A 19,676-nucleotide genomic window follows, 5' to 3' on the forward strand; every position below is an offset into this window, starting at 1 on the left:
CGTCCTCTCCTGACAGTGCGCGCTACCGTCTACCGGCCGTCCCAGCGACACCTCGGTGCTGTGACTGCCTCCAGGCCTGTGTGCTTCCTGCACCCTCCGCCTGGAGGGCCTGTCCTGCTGCCCCGCTCCCGCGTCCCTCATACGCCATCCTCAGAAAGCTCTCCCCTGACCGCTGCATCTGCAGAAGCCCTAGTTCCTACCTGGACGCTTCTGTTCCACTCCTGTTTTATTCCCCTCCCCCATCGCCCTTAGAATGCCAGGGGCAGCCCCCTCAGCAGACCCAGAGCATCTTGGTCTCCACTGGCCCCCTTTCCAATGTTGACAAGGGTGCCTGGCACACGGGAGGGACTCAGTAACATAGGAGTGAAGGGCGACCTCCATCTGGGACTCTACTGCTCAGACATTTGGACACCTGCTGAGGTGCCCTGGAACCTGGCCTTGGGACCCCCGGCCATGTTGGCCATGACCTTGGCCTAAGCCCTTGGTGGGGGGGGAACAGAGGTGCTCACATGTACTGAGCACTTACTACGGGTTAAGTGCGTTTCTTGAATCATCTGATGGGATCCCACATTAACCCCAGAAATTACATTTCCATTTTATGGATGAAAACACTGAGCCTCAGAGAAGTTAAGCCCAGCCCAAGGTCACACAGACAGAAGTAGAAGGGGCTGAGTTTGATTCCAGAGAGACAAACTGCTCCTGTCCTCAGCTAATGGGTGCATGAGATGGGAGAGGCCTCAGAGAGCATCACCATGTATCCCTTAGTGAACAGAGGGGGAAAACTGAGGCCTGTCGCCTAAGTCTCACAGTTGAGCAGAGCAGGGCTGGGCCTCTGAGCCAGGGAATCTAGGAAGAATGCACTTCTTTGCAGTGTATCTGCAGAGGGACTCCTGGGGATGATTGGGGGGACAAAGCCAAATGTGATACAATTGGGGAAGGAGGTCTGTGCCAAATCAGGTGTCTCCCCTCCCGCTGTCCGAAGGGGCCGCTGAGGTCGATTCTATCTAAGGCGAGGGGTCAGGGCTGCCACAGACCGGTTATTCAAGAGACACGAAAGCCGGGAAATATTTTAGGTGAGGTTTTCTCATTTTTCAATGTTCGCAACTGACCCTCATGTTAAAAACTGTGGGGAAAACAAAAATACCTCTCTGGGCTGTATTCAGCTGGATGGCCGGACCCTGAGTCCCTGCTAACATCAAGTTCAGATCCCTATCACTTCGGTTCTGTAACTTGAACTTCCCGAGCCTCAGTTTCCTGATCTGTTAAATGGGCACGACCATGCCTCCTTGTGGGGGCCAGTGGACATGGGAGGGCTCGGAGGCAAGGGCTGTGCATGGGTGAGAGGCACCACAGCAGGGGGAGTGGCTCACAGCAAGTTGGGACTGTTTCTGCCCTCACCTACCCGCCAGGGCCTGCCAGTGCATTCTGCATAAAGTCCAAATTCTTCCTGCCCGCGGACATCTCCGACTTCCTCTCTCCCGCTCCCACTTGGTTCAGCCACACAGCCTCCTCGCTGGTCCTTGAACAGCCAGCCCCTCACTCGGAGCTGGGCCTTTGGCTTTTACACCTGGTGTTCCTTTCGCCTAGAGCCCCACCTCCTGACCCTGTGGCTCCATCTGGCCATTCAGGTCTCAGCTGAAATGTCACCTCCTCGGAGAGGCACCCCTCCCCCAGTCCAACACTAGTGCTGCACCTGCTTAACTCTCTTCCTGCCCCATATTGCGTTGGACCTCTTCCTGGGCACTCTTGTGGGCTCCCCCCATGGCGTGCGATCGCCATATGTGCAGCGCTTTATCTCATTCACCCCCGAGTCCCCAGAGCCGAGCTCAGTGCCCTCATCCACATTGTAGGTTCTGAATGAATGAATGAATGAATGGATGGATGGATGGATGGGCTGGCTGGGGATGGTGGCTCTTCTTCCCCAGGGATCCAATTAGCGGAAAGTCCCTGAGTGCCAGTGTAGCAGCCGGCCGGGTTAGTGCAGCAGCCCGTCCAGCCCTCCCCAGCAACCGAGGTCCATCTGGAGGCTTTGTTTAAAGATGCAGAAATCGGCCACTCAGCTGTACCACCGTCGCAGACAAGGCTCTCCTGAGGGCTGCAGGCCCGCCCTGGCCCAGCGTTGCCAGGCTCCACAAGGAAAAGTGTGGGTATAGGAGTGGGTGGCCCCAGATCGAGAGTCCTTGGGCTGACAGACCCTGCGCTCCAGCCCTTTCCTGGAGGCTCAGAGAAGGCAGGGGAATTGCCCACAGTCACACAGGGAGACTGGGACCAGGGCTGAGTGAAGAGAAGGGCAGGGACAGGTTCAGCAGGTAAGGGTAGGAGAGGGGTCTGGCGGGGGTCTAAGTGGTAGGGTACAGGGAACTCTGTCCACTTGGGGGAGTTTGTGGCAGAGGGAGCCCTCCTCCTGTCCTAGCTCAGGCCAGCCCCCCCCCGCCCCCCCCCGCTTCCCCACCACTGCCCAGTCTCTCCTGTCTCCTTTCACACAGCCGCCAGGGGACGATGTCTCAGGCCTTCAGTGATTGCCCGAGGCCTCAGGACCAAGCCCCCCATTCCCAGCCACGGCCTGGCTGCACCTCCCAGAAGTTCCCCCTCTCCTCCCGATCCTTGCTGCCATCTCCCCTTGGTCCCCCTCGTCCTCCAGTACTGGGCTGTCTGTCACTGCCTCAGCAGGCACCCCCCAGTCTGGTCAAGACCCGTTCCAGCTTGGCCTCTGTCACTCTGGGCTGGGCTGGGTCTGTTTTGTCTCAGGGCCCGCAGGGTTCTGCACACAGCTAGGCAGGGGTTCTGGCTGGAGAAAGAGGGATGGTTGGATGGGACGCTCTCCGAAGACCTGAACTTCAGAGCTGTTAACTCCTTCGTTGTGTGGCTGAGACAGTTTATTTCTTACCCCACTGTTAAGGCCAGTATCTTACATCCAGTAATTAATGCTGCAGTGAACATCTTTGTTTCTCCCTTGCTCCCTCCCTGCTGAAAATAAAAAATAAATGTATGAATGGGTGAATGAGTGAGGATGCTTAGCACTGTTGGGGAAACCCGTGACCCAGTGGGGTACCCTCCTCCCCACATCTGGTCTCTAAAGAAATCCTGCTCCCTCTACCTCCCAAATACACAGAATTCCCTCTTTCCCCACTCCCACCGTTACTACCCTGGTCTGAACTACCCTACCCGCTCCGTCCTGGATTGTCAAAGCAGCCTCTCTGCTTCTGCTCTGGCTCCCTGCAGCACCCAGAGAGATGGTATTAAGATTGAGCTCAGATCCACACCCTCCATGCCCCGACTTCTTCAGAGGAAAAGCCCATACAATCTGCCCCAGGACCTCTCAGGCCTCAGGGCTCACCTCTGTACTTAGCCGTCACTCTGCTTCAGTCACACTCATCTCTTACAGGTCAGTCCCAGAACATGCCAACCCCAGCCTTGCCCCAGGACTTTTGCACAAGCTGTTCCTGATGCTTGGATGCCCTTCCCTGGTATCCCCAGGATGCATCACTTCCTTTGAGTCTCTATCCCAAAGTCTTACAGATGTCTTTCCTGACCACACTCTACCCCCTGCTTTACCTTGTGATTTTCCTTCTCAGTTTGTTGTTGCACCCAGGCATTTTATATTTTTATTTATCGTCAGCTTCCCCCATTAGGATGTAAATTCCACGAAGGCAGGGCTTTTGGTCCCTTTGTTTCCTACTGTATCCCAGGCTCCGGCCACTGCCTGGCACACATTAGGTGCTCAATAAATATTTGTTGGATGGATAGACAGATGCCAGTGGGGCAGAAGGGCCGTGTGGATGCCCACGCCTCTTCCAGGGAGTGTGGTGTGTCTCATTTGGCGGTGGCCAAGCCCAGTGTTTGTTCAGGCAGAGCGCCTTGCCTCTGCATCGAAAGGAGAGGTTCTGCCGTGGCATAAAGTGCCCCCATTACAGGCTGCCCCTGGTGACAGCCAAGTGCTGCCACTGTCCCTGGGTGCACGGAGCAGGCCTGTCACAATATTTGTTTAACAGGCGGCAGCGGGCTAAGCCAGGCTGCAAACACAGCGCTGCCAAGAGGGAGCCTCCTGTGTCCGCTGGGCTCCCTCGCGGTGCTAGGGACACGCTGCTGCCCCTGTTCCAGTGTCCGGCCTGACTGCTTGGCTGGGACACAAGTGACCCTCACAGCCCCTGCCTCCCCATCATCCTTCTAGCCCAGGCCCACCTCTGCTCCAGCTCTGACTGCTGTTTGCCTACGCCCCTCTGGAAGACTCTCGACTTGTGGCCCCCGGCCCCCCAAGCAGCCAGCGCTGGGGTGCTCTCCCAGAACTCCCAGCTTCCGAAGGCTTCGGCAAGCATCTGCTGCCACCCAGGGTCCCTTGAGACCCCCGGGCAGGCCCCGCGTCACCTGGCAGCCTCAGACTTCCTGCCTCTTGAGACAGGACAGGGGTGGGTAGGACCCGCTCCGGAGGGGCTCCTGTAGGGCCAGGAGCTGGGAGGCTCAAATCCGGCCATTTGTCTATTTGAATGTGTCTTGCTTGTCCGTCTTCCCGCGTGTCTCACTGTCTTGTCTGGCCATCCGACTGCTCCCCTGTCTGCCTGCCTGGACATCCCTGGGGTCCCAGACCCTGTGCTGGCATCTGGACACAGACCGTCTTGTTGGGTGCCCTGGCAGCCCATTTCACAGATGAGACCCCTGCAGCCCACCGAGGTCGCCCCGTGCTCACCCCAGTGTACTCCTGTGACCCTGTCCACCCAAGTCCCCATTGCTCTCATGGGGGTGGGGGCCTGCCTGCGTGACCCCTGCTCCTGTAGGGCCACGCCTCTTACACAAGCCACCTCCCACAGCCACTCCAGCCTGGCATGACTCCCTCTACCTAGCGCTCCCGCAGATCAGCGAGTCTGAAACACACAATTTAGCACTTAATTATACACTCTGCTCACTAATTATTTTGTGCCTTATCTCCTCAACTCGTGTGAGCTCCGCGAGGCAGAGCCACACTCTTGGGGCCCGTAACAGCCCTCTGAGCAGGCAGGGCTCCTCGCTGCCTGGGCTGGGGCAGGCAGCCACGCCCTGAGCCTAGAACCCCCCCGTGTTGGCACTTAGTGGCCGGGCAGGGGACAGAGGCCGCTCCCCCATTCACGCCGCAAATATTTATCCAGCCCTGTGGGCACAGCAATACACGGGATTTGAAGATGCCCCGTCCCCTGCCCTCCTAGAACTCCGCTGCAAGACAGGCTTAAATAACCCACCCTGGATATATGTGGGGTCTGGAATGGGGGCCTAAGCCCATCCTCTTTCCCTGCTGAGACCTCTCAGCCCGCCAAGCCCACAGTCAAACCAGTGGGGAAGGGGGCATTGATTCTGTCTCCTGACCCACCTAAAATCACCACACCATCACTCCACTATCACCACTCTGGCACCTGGATGGCAGTGGCGGCCTCCCCTGGGCCTCCAACAGTCTGTCCTCCAACAGGTGACCAGAGGAAGCATCCCTTTTCTCTCAAACACGGCTCCACATAGAACCAAGTGCCAGTCTGTGCCCCTCACAGGCCTCACGCTGCTCTGCTGACGACTTTGACTTTCCCCGCCGCTCAGGCCTTTCTTGCTATCCTGCCACGAGTGTGTGTGCGTGCAGAGAGATCTAGAGAGATCGAGGTACATTTAAATTTTTTTAAATGTTTTTATTTATTTTTGAGACAGAGAGACAGGGCATGAGCAGGGGAGGGGCAGAGAGAGAGGGAGACACAGAATCGAAAGCAGGCTCCAGGCTCCGAGCTGTCAGCACAGAGACCGACGCAGGGCTGGAACTCACAGACCATGAGATCATGACCTGAGCCGACGTCAGATGCTTCACCGACTGAGCCACTCAGGTGCCCGGATCGAGGTAGATTTAATTCGGGGAACTGGCTCACCTGATGGTGGGAGCTGGTGAAGTCTGAAATCTCTAGGGCAGACCAGCGGGCCAGAGACTCCAGGAAGGGTTGATGCTGCAGCCTGAGTCTGAAGGCCATCTGCCCACAGAATTCAGACCTTCGACTGATTGGATGAGGCCCACCCCCGTTCCAGAGGAGAATCTACTTTACTCAAAGTCTATTGACCTCAGTGTTAATCCCATCCAAAAACATACCTTCACGACAACATCTGCATTGGTGTTCGACCACAGCGTGGCTAGCATGGCCTAGTCAAGTTGACGCATGAAGTCAACTGCCGCGGAAGCCTTCCTAGTAATTAAAATAGCACCTGTGAGGGAGACCATGGCAGGCTGTTCAGACCGCAGCTTTGGGGTGAGAGCTTTTTGCCCTCAGGTGCAGAAACCTGCCCCATGGAGGTCACCCCCTTCCTGTGAGTGATTGATGTGGGGGCTCCTCCCAACGCGGGCGGCTCTAAGGGATCGGCTGACTACAGAGCTTCCTGTAAGGTTGGTTGGAGCCACGTCTCCCAGCCGGCTTGTCCCTGCCAGTCCTGCCTCCTCCTCCCCTTTCCTTTCGTGCGAACTAGGAAGTGTGTCCCCCACAAATCAGTGCGTTAAATCCTAACCCCAGGGTGATGGCCGGTGGGGGGCGGGGCCTCAGGGAGGCGATTGTGTCCCGGAGGGAGGAGCCTCAGGAACAGATTCTGCCCTTAGGAAAGGACCCCAGCGAACCCCGCCCCCTTCCCCGCCCCTTCCACCACGGGAGCACAGGGACAGAGGAGGGCCCTCGGTGAACCAGACACGGAGTCTGCTGACACCTTGACGTTGGACTTCTAGCCTCCCGAACTGTGAACTGATGAACCACTAAGACATCATCCACCAGAGCCCTCCCTCCTTAACCCCTGCGTGCTCGTCTCCATTTCAGGGTCCTCTTCCCGCTCCCCGGCTTCACTGCCCGGTGGGGTCTTTCTTCAGCTGCACTGACCTTGGCCTGGTGTTTATCTGATTTGGTTGATGTATACTGTCGGTCTCCTGCCCTGGGGCGGGGGCTCCATGGGGGCGGGGTTGTGCCCCCAGCACCCGTGACACCTGCTGCGGACCATCCACCTCCCGACCGGTGGATAAGCTTGCAGCAGCATCCACTCCAGGCTCTGGTCACCCCAGTCACAGCCAGGCCTGGGTTCCAGGAGCGGGGTGGGCTGTAAGCCTCCCGCAGGGCTGGGTTCCAGGTGCATAAGGGGGCGGCTGGGGGTGCACGGAGGGAGGCCGCTGTGTGAACCGGACTAGGGTGGGTGTGTGACGTGCAAGGAGGCACTCACTCTCCCCCCCCGGGGCCTGGGACCATCCACACAGGGGCCGAAGGACGCTGGGGCCGGTCTCGTTTCCAAAGGGAGTCCCATGACACTCCCCAGTCTCTTCTGCAGTGTGACCTCGTCCTTCCGCTGCCCCCATGCCTGGCCTTGAATCCGGGCTGGCCTTCTGTGGCTCCCTTGCATCCATAGAATGTGGTGGAACAGCAGGTCCCAGGATTCTACCTCGATTCTTGGAATACTCATTCTCAGGATGCTCCTCTGGGAACCCAGCCACCATGCTGCGTCGAAGCCCAAGCCACATCCGCACCCAGCCTTCCGGTCGCCCCAGCCCAGGCTCCAGGCTCGAGAGTGAAGGGGACCCCCCCGTCCGGACCCTGAGGTTTGAGTCACCAGTAGCCTTCAACCTTCCCAGCTGAGGTCTCAGACATGAAGCACAGGCAGAACACCCCACTGGGCTCTGGCAGGCTTCCTGACCTACAGACTCCCAGTGCTGAATTAAATGGTTGCTGTTGTTTGCTACTAAATTCCCAGTGGTTTGTTAACACAACAAAGGGTAACTCTGACCCTGCTACCCACAAACCCTCCACCCCTGGGCCTGAGGGCTTCTCTGGGCCCGCTTTGAACACTCAGGGAGCCTGGAGGCCTGGAGGGCCCCGGGATGGTTGCAGGAGGGTAGCCTGTCCACACCTCCAGTGGCTGAGGCGGAGGAAAAGGCCTGCAGGATTTGGGGAGAGATTTGGGCTTTGGACTCCACCATGACCCAGGCCTGGCCTGCCCTGACTGTGTCACTTGGGCCAGAGTCCTTCCCTCCCCAAATCCCTGCACGGGGATCAGCAGGCCCAGAACACGGGGAGCCCACCAGGCACCTGTAGGCAGCTGGGGTGACATGTTTTGTTTATGCACTGGCCGCAGCGGGTGCGGCCACCTCTGCGCAGAGGTGGGTTTAGTGGGGAGGGCAGACTGTGTCCCCAGGAGCGCAACTTCTAAGACTTTCTGCTCCTTCCAGGGAGAGAAGCGCTCCCTGTCCTACCCCTCCTTTGCTCTTGAATTCCCTTCCTCTTCTCTCCAATTCCTCCCCTGTCACCTGGACGTCCCTGCCCCGGCCTCCCGCTGCCCCCCTGGATCTTCCCTTGCCTCTGGACCCTGTCTGCACACAGACACCATCACAGCTTAAACGCCTCACAGCTGACCCTGCTGTGTCTCTGGCTGCCACTCCTCAGACTCCTTTTCCCTCTGAGAGAAGGTCAGGGCGCCCAGTCAAGGTCACCGGTGACCTGGCCTGCCCTGCCGCTCTCCCTGCTTCGCATCCCTCCACCCCTGTGAAATTTCATGCTGCTAGAAAGCTGGCTAAGACTTGACATGGAGGTGGCAGACCCCACCTCAACCAGCGCTCAAGGTCAACAGCACCTGCAACCAACCATCGGCCATTCAGGTAGCAGGCACCCCCCGATGTGAGGTGATGAGAAGGCACCCACCTCTGTGGTGTTCTCCCCCCAAACCCACAGCTCTTGTGTAATCCTGAGAAAGCCACGGACATCCCGCAGAGTAACTGAGCAGTGTTCTTCATAAGGGTCAAAGTCATGAAGGACAAGGGACGACAGAAGAGCTGTCCCAGAGTGGGGGACACGAGAAGACCAGCTGACCAGGTGCGATACGGAGCCTGGACTGGGCGTGAGTGGGTAAGCTGGTCAACACTCTTGACCAACGTCTATTTCTTAGTGATGAAAAACACACCCTGGTTGTGTAGTGAGTTAACAGCAGGAGAAGCTGCGGTAGGGTATTTGAGAACTCCATTTCATCTTTGTGATTCTTCGGCGAATCTAAAATAATTTCAAGATGAAACATTAAAAAACTTCAGACGCCTGAAAATTCTGTATTGTGTCTCTTATTAAAACTGTCATGCGCGCTCAGTGTAATGATTCCAATCAGAGGAGAGGCACGGCCACGACCCTCCCCTGCAGAGGGGAGCCCGGTCTGACGTCCGTCCCTCCGGCTTTCGTGCACATGTTAACGTATATTATTCTCATTACTTTGTTTTCATCACAAGGGGGATTTAAAGCACGCTCTGTCCTGCCACCTGTGTTTTCGCCTGTTACTCCCCCGGGGACGTCTGCCAGGTCAGGACGGGCGCTCACGGTCACGGATGCAAACCCACACTGCCAATGGACTTCTCCGTGAGTTTGTAATTTCTGTGCTCGGCCCCTCGTCAGCGCCGATTAGACAGGCCCCGTGTTTACCTAGTGACATGCTCGTTCCAGGAGTGAAAGAAAGTGCCAGCATTATTTTGGCCTAAGCGCACGCCTGTCTCAAATTCAGTCCACATGTCCCTTGCAGGGAACTTCTTCAGCTCCTTGGTCGTTTTGTTGGGGTTAGTTTCATTAAAACCCGAGACCGGAATCCGCAGATCCATTTACCCTGGCAGTGCGCTGAAGGAGCATGAAGCTGTGTGCGTGTGTCCCCTGCTCTGTGGGTCTCCCGTCTCCTGCGACATCTGGGGCTTGCAGGGCCACAGGAAGGTGATATGTCACCTTTCGTCAGATGTAGAGAGAGGCTGGTTATAGTCCTTTTTTTTTTTTTTTTTTTTTTTTTTAAGAAGCATCCATTCAAAATACAAGTTCTAGCATTCTCTTCTCACACCCTGTAGGTATGCATAGAAGTTCTAGCTTATTTCTGCAGCTATCTGCTACGGCTTGACCTGCACCGAGTTTGGTGCTCCATTTGGGGGATGCCTGACCCCAACTTTGACCAGGCTAAAGTGTCCTCTAGCCTCTAGGTAACGGCTTGCTCCCCCAGGAGACCGCGCCTGGTCTCCCAGGCCGCGCCCCTCCCAGTCTGGTCCCATAGCCACCACCCTCCCTTAGGACAAGGTGGTGACCAGAATAGAGGTCAGAGGGCGTGAGGGAAAGGCCCTGGTCCCTATGCCTACACTGCCGGGCACAAGGCTTGTGCCAAAGGAACGGAGGAAGAGTTTAAATGTGCAGGGAAGGCAGAGGTGGTGGTCCCCGGGGAAGAGAGGAGTGACACAGGTCGGGCAAGGGGGAGTCCGGGGTTGGCTTGGGCACATGTCCCAGACCCTGCGATGAGGCCAGCCCCATGTCAGTGAGGGCCCCCCCCTCCACCCCCGGAGCTGGAACCCTGGAACCTCTGTGCGTGTTGCTCCTCTCTCCTCTACCCTACAGACACCAGGCACATGACCCTACACCAGCCGTGTGGCCATGCAGCTCAAATCCGTCCCTCTCCATTCCTCTCTGCCCCCACCTGCAGTGTCCCCTCTGGACTTTCCTACAGATCTCACACCACTTGCCTGCCTGGGTTCTTCCATGGCTCCCACTGCATTTGGAATAAAGCAAAATCCTGACCAGGCGCGAGGCTCACCTGCAGATCCCATTTTCACCTCGGCCCTGCCGTTCTCCCCTCATTTGTTCCTTGTGCCCTGGTCTCTGCTCGAACCATCTTTGTCCCCAGGACCCTGACATGTGCGTGGAACCTCCCCACCTCTGCCACATCCACCCTTGCTCGAAGGTCATCTCCTCAGGCCACCACCCCCCAAACTAGGTCAAGGCCTCCTGTGTTATAAGCATGATGTGTTCGCTTTCCACTAAATTGTGGATGTCACCGGGCAGAGCAAGTAGCTTTCCTCCCACAGCTGTGTCTCCAAGCATCCAGTGAGTATTCATTCAAGGCACACATAAGTGAACAGACGGGGCGTAGTGAGCAGCTGGCTGGTGACACCTAGGCAAGGCCCTGCGTTTGGGCTGAAGGTGGCCTCTGCAGTTGGGGACGCCCTTGGAGGTCCAGGGTGGGCTGGGGGGGGGGGTGGCAAGTGTGTCCCGAGAGCATGACAGTGTCCCGGGTTTCCCTCCCCTGGGGGGCGGCTCCCTTTGTGTCTCCAGCCCTGGCCAGGGGGCCAAGGGAAGGCCCACCGCCTCCCTGCCTTCCGCTCACGTGTGTGCGTCCAGGAGTAGGGCAGCCCTACCTGTATGCCTGCGTGGATCAGCCCCGCTGTGGCGGGCGGTGAGCTTTGCGTCTGTCTGGATCTGCGTGGGGCGGGGGCGGGGGTGTTTGTGTGTGAGCGTGTGATTGTTTTGGTTCGCTTTGACGGGCGTGGGTGTGATCCTACAGGGGGGCCGCCGGGTGCCTCTGTGGGGGCACGTCTGTGCTCATCTGAGCCTGCCTGCCGTGGGGCGGGTGTGTCCCCAAGCGCCGGCAGGGCTGGGTGGGGGTGGTTTGTGCGCCCCTGGAGCGTCTGGATATTCGGGGACCCCTGCCAGGGGGCCCACCGGACCCTGCTCTGCCCCGCCATCTTCCTCTTCTCTGCAGTTCCCGTCACCTAGCAACCGGGGGACTCCAGTTGGCCGACGGGGGCGGGGGGGGGGGGGGTCTCAAAGACAAAGACAGTGTCTCTGGAAGGAAGGGCTGTGCTGGGAGGAGGAGGGTCTCTAGACTCTGCTCAGAGTCGAGACTTGGGCCCGCCCGAGGGCTGCCTCCACCAGCTCATCCCGCGTCACCGGAGAGCCCTCTCTTGGTGGCCCCTCCCCCCTCCCCCTTCCTCCTGGGGCTGGCACAGCCGCTGGTCCCACACGCGCCCCCACCCTCCAGGGAGCCTTGTGTGGGCCTCTGCTGGGCGGGACGTGAGGACAAGATGGGCACGGACGCCGGGCACACGGTCTGGTGGCTCTTGGCTCCACAGACTGAGGCCTGGCACTGAGCGTGTGCTGGTGAGCGCAAGCCCACCGAGGAGCTGGGCAAGTGGCTCTGGACGCAGACAGGCGGACATCCATAGCCGCTCCTCCGGGGATGTGCTTCCCTTCCCCAGAAGCCAGAGGCAGAGGGCATTCACCTGCGGCTTCGGGGTGAAGGCCTGGCGATCCTGGGGGACAGGAAAAAGAAGAGCTCCCCATGCCTCCCAGTGGCTCTCAAGGTCCCGTGAGACCCGCTCTCTTCCGGGGATGCCAGCCTCCTCTCCGGTGCGCTCCATTCCCTCGCTCCAGCCAGGATGGCTGACAGGCCACACCGATTCTTCCTCAGGGCCTTTGCACGGCTCTTCCTTTTGCCTGCACATGCTTCCTCCAGGGCTCCATGGAGCTCGCTCCACCATTCGGGGTCTCGCTCAGCCGCAACAGCTTTGGTAAGGCCTGCCCATCTAAGGCGGCTCCCCTCCCAACAACCTGCATCCTTCCCCTACTTTATTCTACCTAGTGCTTCTCCCTCTCAAAGGTGACCCTATTTACTAAGCTAGTGATAAAATAAAAATTATTCATAAATAATAATAATAAAGGGCAAGGCAGTTTTATTTAGCACTTACTAGGTGCCAAACATGCACTGTTCAAGCACTTGATGCATTTTAACTCTGTTACCCAAGGAGTAACTGTGTGACATAGGAGAAATTATCATCTCCTCTTTATCCCTGAGGACACTGAGGCAGAGGGAGCATGGCCACAAAGGGGCTGTCCTTTTGGTTTGCTGTTGCGTCCTTGGCACCTGTGCATGGGAGGGGCCCAGGGAATATTCTAGGGAGAAAAGATCGTGGCAGAGGAATACAGGGCCTCCCACCCCCCGGGGAAGGGGCCCACCGCCTCTCTGTCTAAGGCTGTTGGTGTAGCATTGCTGGTGAGGGTCTCCAGCTGCTTCGTGGATCAGACCTTGAAGAGAGACTGCCAACCTCTGGCTTTGGAGATGGGACCACACAGAAGCCTCCCCACCTTGCTCCGCTGAAAACAGTTGGACCCTGGAGAGAGCACTCAGTCGTGCACTCAAGAGAAAAAGGATCAGACCCCTGCTTTCTCCAATGTTGGTTTCGGGTGGTGCAGAGAAAGCTGACCAAGCCCCCGTCCTCAAAGGGCTCGCCGTCTCAGGAAGACAGAAGGTTGGCCGGCCATCTGGATTGCGGTGGCATCCACTGGGGATCTTGTCTTTTATCCACAGTTGGCAGTGTCCTGTACGGGACGTGGGTAGAGCCAGATTCCAGGGTGTGCGTGGGTCTGTCACAGGCAGCCCGTCTCTGCCTGATAATCAAAACTGTAGCATGCGACAGAGACACACGGCAACATTGATCTCAGGTTGGTGATGCCTGAAGGTACAATGTTCATGGATGTCTTTGGCCTCCTGCTTATGATAAAAGTTAACATTGTGGTCCTTGTGTGGCCCACAGCTTGCTCCCAGCATGCTGAACAAACCACCAAGCCACCCATCTCCCATTGTGAGTCCTGGCCGGGGAGGGCTTGCAGAGGAGGTGACATTCGCTCTGCATGTGCAGGGACAAGACCTCAGACACAGCTGAGATCCCCGTGAATCCCTTGACCATCTCTGAGCACCCGTTCCCCGGCTCCCTTGGGCTTTGCATTCTAGCAGCCTCACTCGTCACCCTTCTTGTGAAGGTTTCTCTAGAGCCACTGGAGCTGTTCTGCCACTTTGAGCAGAGAGTGACAAAGGCCCCCAGGTGACCCTCAGCCAGTGGCGATGGGTGCGGTAGTAGGAAAGCCTGGCTCCCTTGTTTCTGGCGTAGCAGACACTGGAGCCCTGGCTCTACACTTTGCTTGCTTCCTCACCTGCTATGTTTCATGCTCCCCATGCCCTTACTCATGTGCTTAAATGCTTTTTCCAATGGAGCGCCTGCGTGGCTCAGTTGGTGAAGCATCCGACTTCGGCTCAGGTCATGACCTCACACTTCACGGGTTCGAGCCCCACTGTGCTGTGTGACAGCTGGCAGCTCAGAGCCTGGAGCCTGCTTCTGATTCTCTCTCTTTCTCTCTCTCTCTCTCTCTCTGCCCCTCCTCTACTTGTGCTCTGTCTCTCTCTCTCAAAAATAAACAAACATTAAAAACAAAACAAAACAAAAAAACCCTTCCTCAGAATCTGACCAGAGACAGACACGGGAAGGGCGCGGGGAATAGCATTCTGAGCAGAAGGAGAACAGAAGCGAGGCAAGGAGAGGACGTGGAATTGCCTTGGAGGGGGCACAAGGGGTGGCAGGAAATGAAGCTAGATGGGGAGGGATGTCCTTGAGTTCCCAGCAGAAGGGTGAAGGGCACACAGGAACCTTCATGGTCCCATGCAAGGGGAGTGGTGCCATCAGATTTGTGCTTTTCCAGAGTTCCCACCCCGGTGCAGGCTGTGTGCACACACACCATGTCAGGATTATTCGGGCAACGTACCCCTTTCCCTCCCAAGCAGAAAAGGATTTACTACGAGGAGGGAGGGGCTTACAAATCATCAGAAGGACTAGAGGATCAACAGCTAGGGATCTCGTGGGTACTGACAGCTTTCTGAGAATTGGGGGGTTGCTGTTGTATCTCAGGTTGGGAAATTGCAGAAAATTGCTGAAGATGCCAGATGCTTTTTTTTTTTTTTTTTTGGTACTCAGTATTTATGGAATGAATAAGTGAATACACACATGCTTTCATATACATCTGTGCCACACGAACCAATTTTTTCCAACTTAATAGTGTTTCATTACAGATTGACAAAATAATAACACAAAGAGCATCTTCATGGCTAAGTTTTTTTTTTAACCTGAATACAAATCTTGGGGCTCTCCTGATTGTTATCTATACGAATACATGTGGATGCAGTCAAAGTACAGAAAGTGATTTTGCACTTTAATCTTTTCTTAACTTTTTGTTTCGAAATATATCTAGAGAAGAGAGTTGCCACCGTCCTATAAAGAGATCCCTGGTACTCCTCAGTCAGTTTCCCCGATGGCAACATCTTCTGTTATTACACCCAGAAATTGACATTGCGAGGTTGCTTGTGCCTAGTTTTACTTCCTTTATCACAAGTCCATTCGTGTAAGTCCACAGTGATTGAGATACAGAACCGTCCCTTGCCACAAAGATCCCCCTCATGCTGTCCCTTATGGTTGTAACCACCCCTCCCTCCACGATTTTTAACCCTGGCAACCACTAATTTGATCCCCGTCTCCAGTTTTGTCACCTCACACATTTTATCGAAATGGCATTCCCTAGCATGTGAACTTTTGAGATTGGCTTTCCCCACCCAGCCCAATGCCCTTGAAATCCTCCCGAGCTGTCACAGGTATTAATGGTTTGTTCCTTTTTATTGCTGGTCCCGGTATGCCACAGTTTGCTTAAGCATTCACCTGTGCTGGTCGTAGGACGTTTGGATTCTTTCCATGTTGGGGCGATTATAAATAAGGCTCCTATGAACAACTATGTGCCCGGTATGCCACAGTTTGCTTAAACATTCACCTGTGCTGGTCGTAGGACGTTTGGATTCTTTCCACGTTGGGGCGATTATAAATAAGGCTCCTATGAACAACTATGTGCAACTTTTTGTGTGGACATAAGATGTCTTTTCTCTGGGATAAATGCGCAGGGGTATGATGGCTGGGTTGTACAATACATGTACCTTCGATTTTATAAAAAACTGCCCACCTGTTCCCAGAGTGGTCGTCCAGCAACTGGTGAGCGTCTTACTGTTCCACACCCTCTCCAGTGTTTGGTATTGTCATTATATTTTGTCACGTGTTCACTTTCAACCTACCTATATCATTAAATTAGAAGTGAATTTCTTACAGACAGCACACAGTTTTGTTGTGGTGGTGGGTGTTTTGTCCACTGTGCCTGTCTCTGTCTTTTAGTTGGTATATTAGACCATTTATATTTAATATTATTGTTTATATGTTAGAGCTTAAGTCTATCATTTTATTTTTTTGTCTTTGTTTATTCTTCCTGTTTTTAATGTTTTCTTTTTTCTTTAAATATTTTTCTTTTTCTTTTACTTTAGGAAGAGAGGGAGTGGATGGGGGGGGGGAGAGAGAGAGAGAGAGAGAGAGAGAGAGAGAATCTTAAGTTGGTTCCACACTCGGCACAGAGCCTGACATGGGGTTCGATCCCACGATTCTGGAATCGTGACCTGAACCAAAATCAAGATTCAGACACTCAACTGACTGAGCCACCGAGGTGTCCCTCTCCGTTTTCTTTTTTCTGCCTTCTTGTGGGTTACTTGAACCTTAAAAAAAATTCCACTTGGTTTATATGTAGCGTTTTTCAGTGTATCTGTGTATACAGGCATTTTAGTGATATTCCAGGTATTATACTACGCCTACATAACTTATCAGTTTACTAATGCTGCCATTTTCTTAGTGGGACTTAAATCCCATTACATCCCTTTAGTCTTCCAATTTCTAATATGATTCTCTCACATATGTCCTCAGCATATATTGGGAATCATGTCGGATAGTGTTATGATTTTTGTTTCAATTGCCAAGCACAACTTAGAAGACGAAAGAGGAGATAAAGTCTATTGTATTTCTTTATATTTTTGCTTACTATGCTCTTTCTTTCTGACTGATGTTCCAAGAGTCCTTTCTTTTATCATTTTTTTCCTTTCAGTTTAGAGAACTTCCTTTAATCATTCCTTTTGGGTGGGTCTGATGGTGACAAATTCTCTTAGTTTTCTTTCTTCTGAACGTGTCTTGATTTCTTCTTCATTCCTGAAGGATATTTTCACTGGATATAAGATTCCGGGTTGACATTTCTTTCAGCACGTGAAAAATGTTCTGCCATTTCCTGCTCGTCTCCATGGTTTCTGATGAGGAATCTGCTGACATTCAAATTGTTCTCTCCTTCTACATAAGATGTCATTTCTCTTTCACTGCTCTCAAGGTTTTTTCTTTGTCTTCAGTTCTCAGAAGTTTTAATATGTATGCCATGTCTTGGCATAGATTTCTTTTGGTTTATCCTGTTTGGGGTTTGCTCAGCTTCCTGAATCTGTAGGTTTTTGTCTTTTGCCAAATTTGAGAATTCTTAAACCATTGTTTCTTTGACAACTTTTTCAGTTCTGCCTTGGTTTTCTTTTTCTTCCTGGGACTCTGATCACACAAATGTTAGATCTTCTGTTATAGCCCCTTAATTTAGGTCCTTGAATTTCTGTTCATTTTCTTAAGTCTATTTTTTTTCTCTGTTGCTCAGATTGAGTAATTCCTATTGTTTTAGCTTTAAGTTCACTGATTCTTTCCTTTTTCCCCTCTGTTCTGGTGAGCCCATCCATTGAGTTTTAAATATGGTCATTGCAGTTTTCAGTTCTAAAATTTGCTTGGTGCTTCTTTAAAGCTTTTATTTTTTGCTGAGACTTTCTATTTTTCTCATATTTTCCAATTGTGCTCATTGTGGAAACATTTTCATATGGTTGATTTAAAATCTTTGTGAGATCATTCTAACATCTATATCCTCTGGTTTCTTTTTTTTTAAAGTTTATTTTATTGATTTTGAGAGGGAGAGAGAGCAAGGGAGGAGCAGAGAGAGAGGGAGAGAGAGAGAATCCCAAGCAGGTTCCACACCATCAGCATGGAGCCTGACGTGGGGGGCTCAAACCCATGAACATGTGAGATCATGACCTGAGCCAAAACCAAGAGTCGACTGTTTAACCTACTGACCCCCCAGGCGCCCGTCCTCTGATTGGTTTCTGTTGGTGATTTCTTCTCATCCAAGTTGACATTTTTCCCAGATCTTGGTATAAAGGGGGACTTGCGATCGAAACCTGTATGTTTGGGGACATATGCTATGAGATTCTGAGCTCTATTTAAAACTTCTGTCTCCACTGGCCTCCTCTGACGCCGTTCTGGTGGGGCTGGTGGGGTGTCACCTCATTGTTGCTAGATGAGGGTGGACGTCTAGTACCCCCACCAGGCTTCCTTTGATATTAGGGGGAGGGGGGCTCTTATTACAGCTGGCAGGGCTGGGCTTCTCCTCTGCTGATGCAACCCTTGCTGGGAGGAACACCTTGTTACTGACCCATTGTGGCCTCCGCTGACATTTCAGCGGGGGTGCCTTGTGGATGTCGGGCTATGCTCAAAGTACCAAGCTCCCAGTTACCTTCTGATGCCTCCCCAGTGAGGAGAAGGGTACCTCATCACAGCTAGGTGAGGGTGGAAATCCGGCCTCTGCTGGCCAGAGTGGAGGTGAGACCTCATTTCTTTCTGTGTTATTTGATGGTGCAGTCCAGCTCTTGTCTGAAAGTTTTCTGGGTTACCTCTTTCCAGGTTGTTGGACCAGGGGGAGCGGATTTCTCTCGGAGATTTTTCCTGACCCGATTGGTGTTTCTCGATCACCGGCTTCTCCAGCATCTGGACTGGGATATGTGAGAAGTAGAGAAGACTCAGGGAACTCACCAACATTCCTCGGGCCCCAAGATCCTTAGTGGGTCTGCTTTCTTCCCTCCATGTTTCAAAGGTTATATATAACGTCCATGACTGTTAGCAGTCCTCAGTGGGAAGAATGGAAAAGTACTTCCATCCCGGCTCTCGGTGTGTGAAAGTCCTCAAGGTCAGGGACTTTTGCAATTGCCCAGGGGTTCCCTCAAGATTCTGATTTCTGCATGACTCCTGTTCATACTGAGTTTCTGCTCTAATTGTTCACTTCTTATGCCAAAATATTCTTGTGAAAATTTTGAATACGATATACCTTGTGTCATACCCCTGGGGTGCATAGAACAGAACTGAGCTCTCTTGAAAGGTCCCTTGAATCCCAAAGGCAGAGCAGGGGCAAGGGGGTAGCCAGGAGGGGACAAGCCAGTCCTTGGATTCGTGGGCTCCACATCTAAGGGACACTAACTCCATCCACTCACTGATTGTCCTCTCACACCTTTGGGTTTGTCCTTTTGCCAAATTTCTCAAAGACACTTTACTCCACCCAGGCCAGTTTCCATCCTCTCCCACCCTGCCATTCTCATGCTCATTTCTACACCACTGGCTCAGCCATTCTGCTCTCCTGGAAAGCCCTTCCTCCTCTTCTATGCCCAGAGGCTACACAACTCCTGGGCCACCTGCACCTGCCCAGACCTCCTTCCCACAGAGCCTGCAGGTCTCAGGACATTTCAAACCATCACAGAGTAACAAGCATGGGGACTGCCATGGGGTCTCTGGCCGGCCTTGCTGGAGTCCTGTTGGGCTCACACTTAACTTACATGAATTCAATGTTCCCTTAGAGAAGGAGAGATCTGTTTCTTTACCTCTTGGGCTTTTTCTTGGTCTTATTAGATCTCTAACGTTCCAGGGAAGGGAAGACCATACCCCCAAAGCAGATAGAAACACAATGAGTTCATTAAGAAGGAGTTCATTTAGAATTAAGAATTTCTAACAGTCCCAGACCCTACGGTTTAAGGGATTTTTTTCTCCCTGGGTAAAATTGGGTAAAATGAGACTTTATCACATATGGTTTCACTTAGAATTTCCTTCTTATTTTACATATGCAAATAGTGAGGTTCTTTGAGGTAAGAGACTCCCAGAAGTAAGCCATGATGAGCATAGCCAATGAACATTCAGCTCAGGATACATATGACAGCTTTATGGTTGCTTTGCTATTCTGGAGTCCAAGGCGGCTGCTCTAGCTCCAGCCATCACATCTGCATTCCAGCCAGTGGGAAGAGGAAAACTGACCCTTCATTTTAAGAACACAACTCACAGTTGCACACGTCATTTCTGCTCACGCTTTAGTAGCCAGCATGTAGACACATGGCCACAGCTAGCTGCA

General features: G+C 53.6%; 1 long non-coding RNA gene across 1 annotated transcript; it reads left to right on the forward strand.

Annotated features, from left to right (window-relative positions):
• The first annotated feature begins 11,576 nt into the window (after nucleotides 1-11,576).
• LOC122236409 lies at nucleotides 11,577-18,603 on the forward strand. The gene is made up of 2 exons (XR_006214466.1): nucleotides 11,577-12,313; nucleotides 18,188-18,603. It is a non-coding gene; the product is annotated as an uncharacterized LOC122236409 (long non-coding RNA).
• Nucleotides 18,604-19,676: the final 1,073 nt, after the last annotated feature.

Source organism: Panthera tigris, chromosome A2, assembly GCF_018350195.1.
Source record: "Panthera tigris isolate Pti1 chromosome A2, P.tigris_Pti1_mat1.1, whole genome shotgun sequence".
Classification (NCBI taxonomy): Eukaryota; Metazoa; Chordata; class Mammalia; order Carnivora; family Felidae; genus Panthera; species Panthera tigris.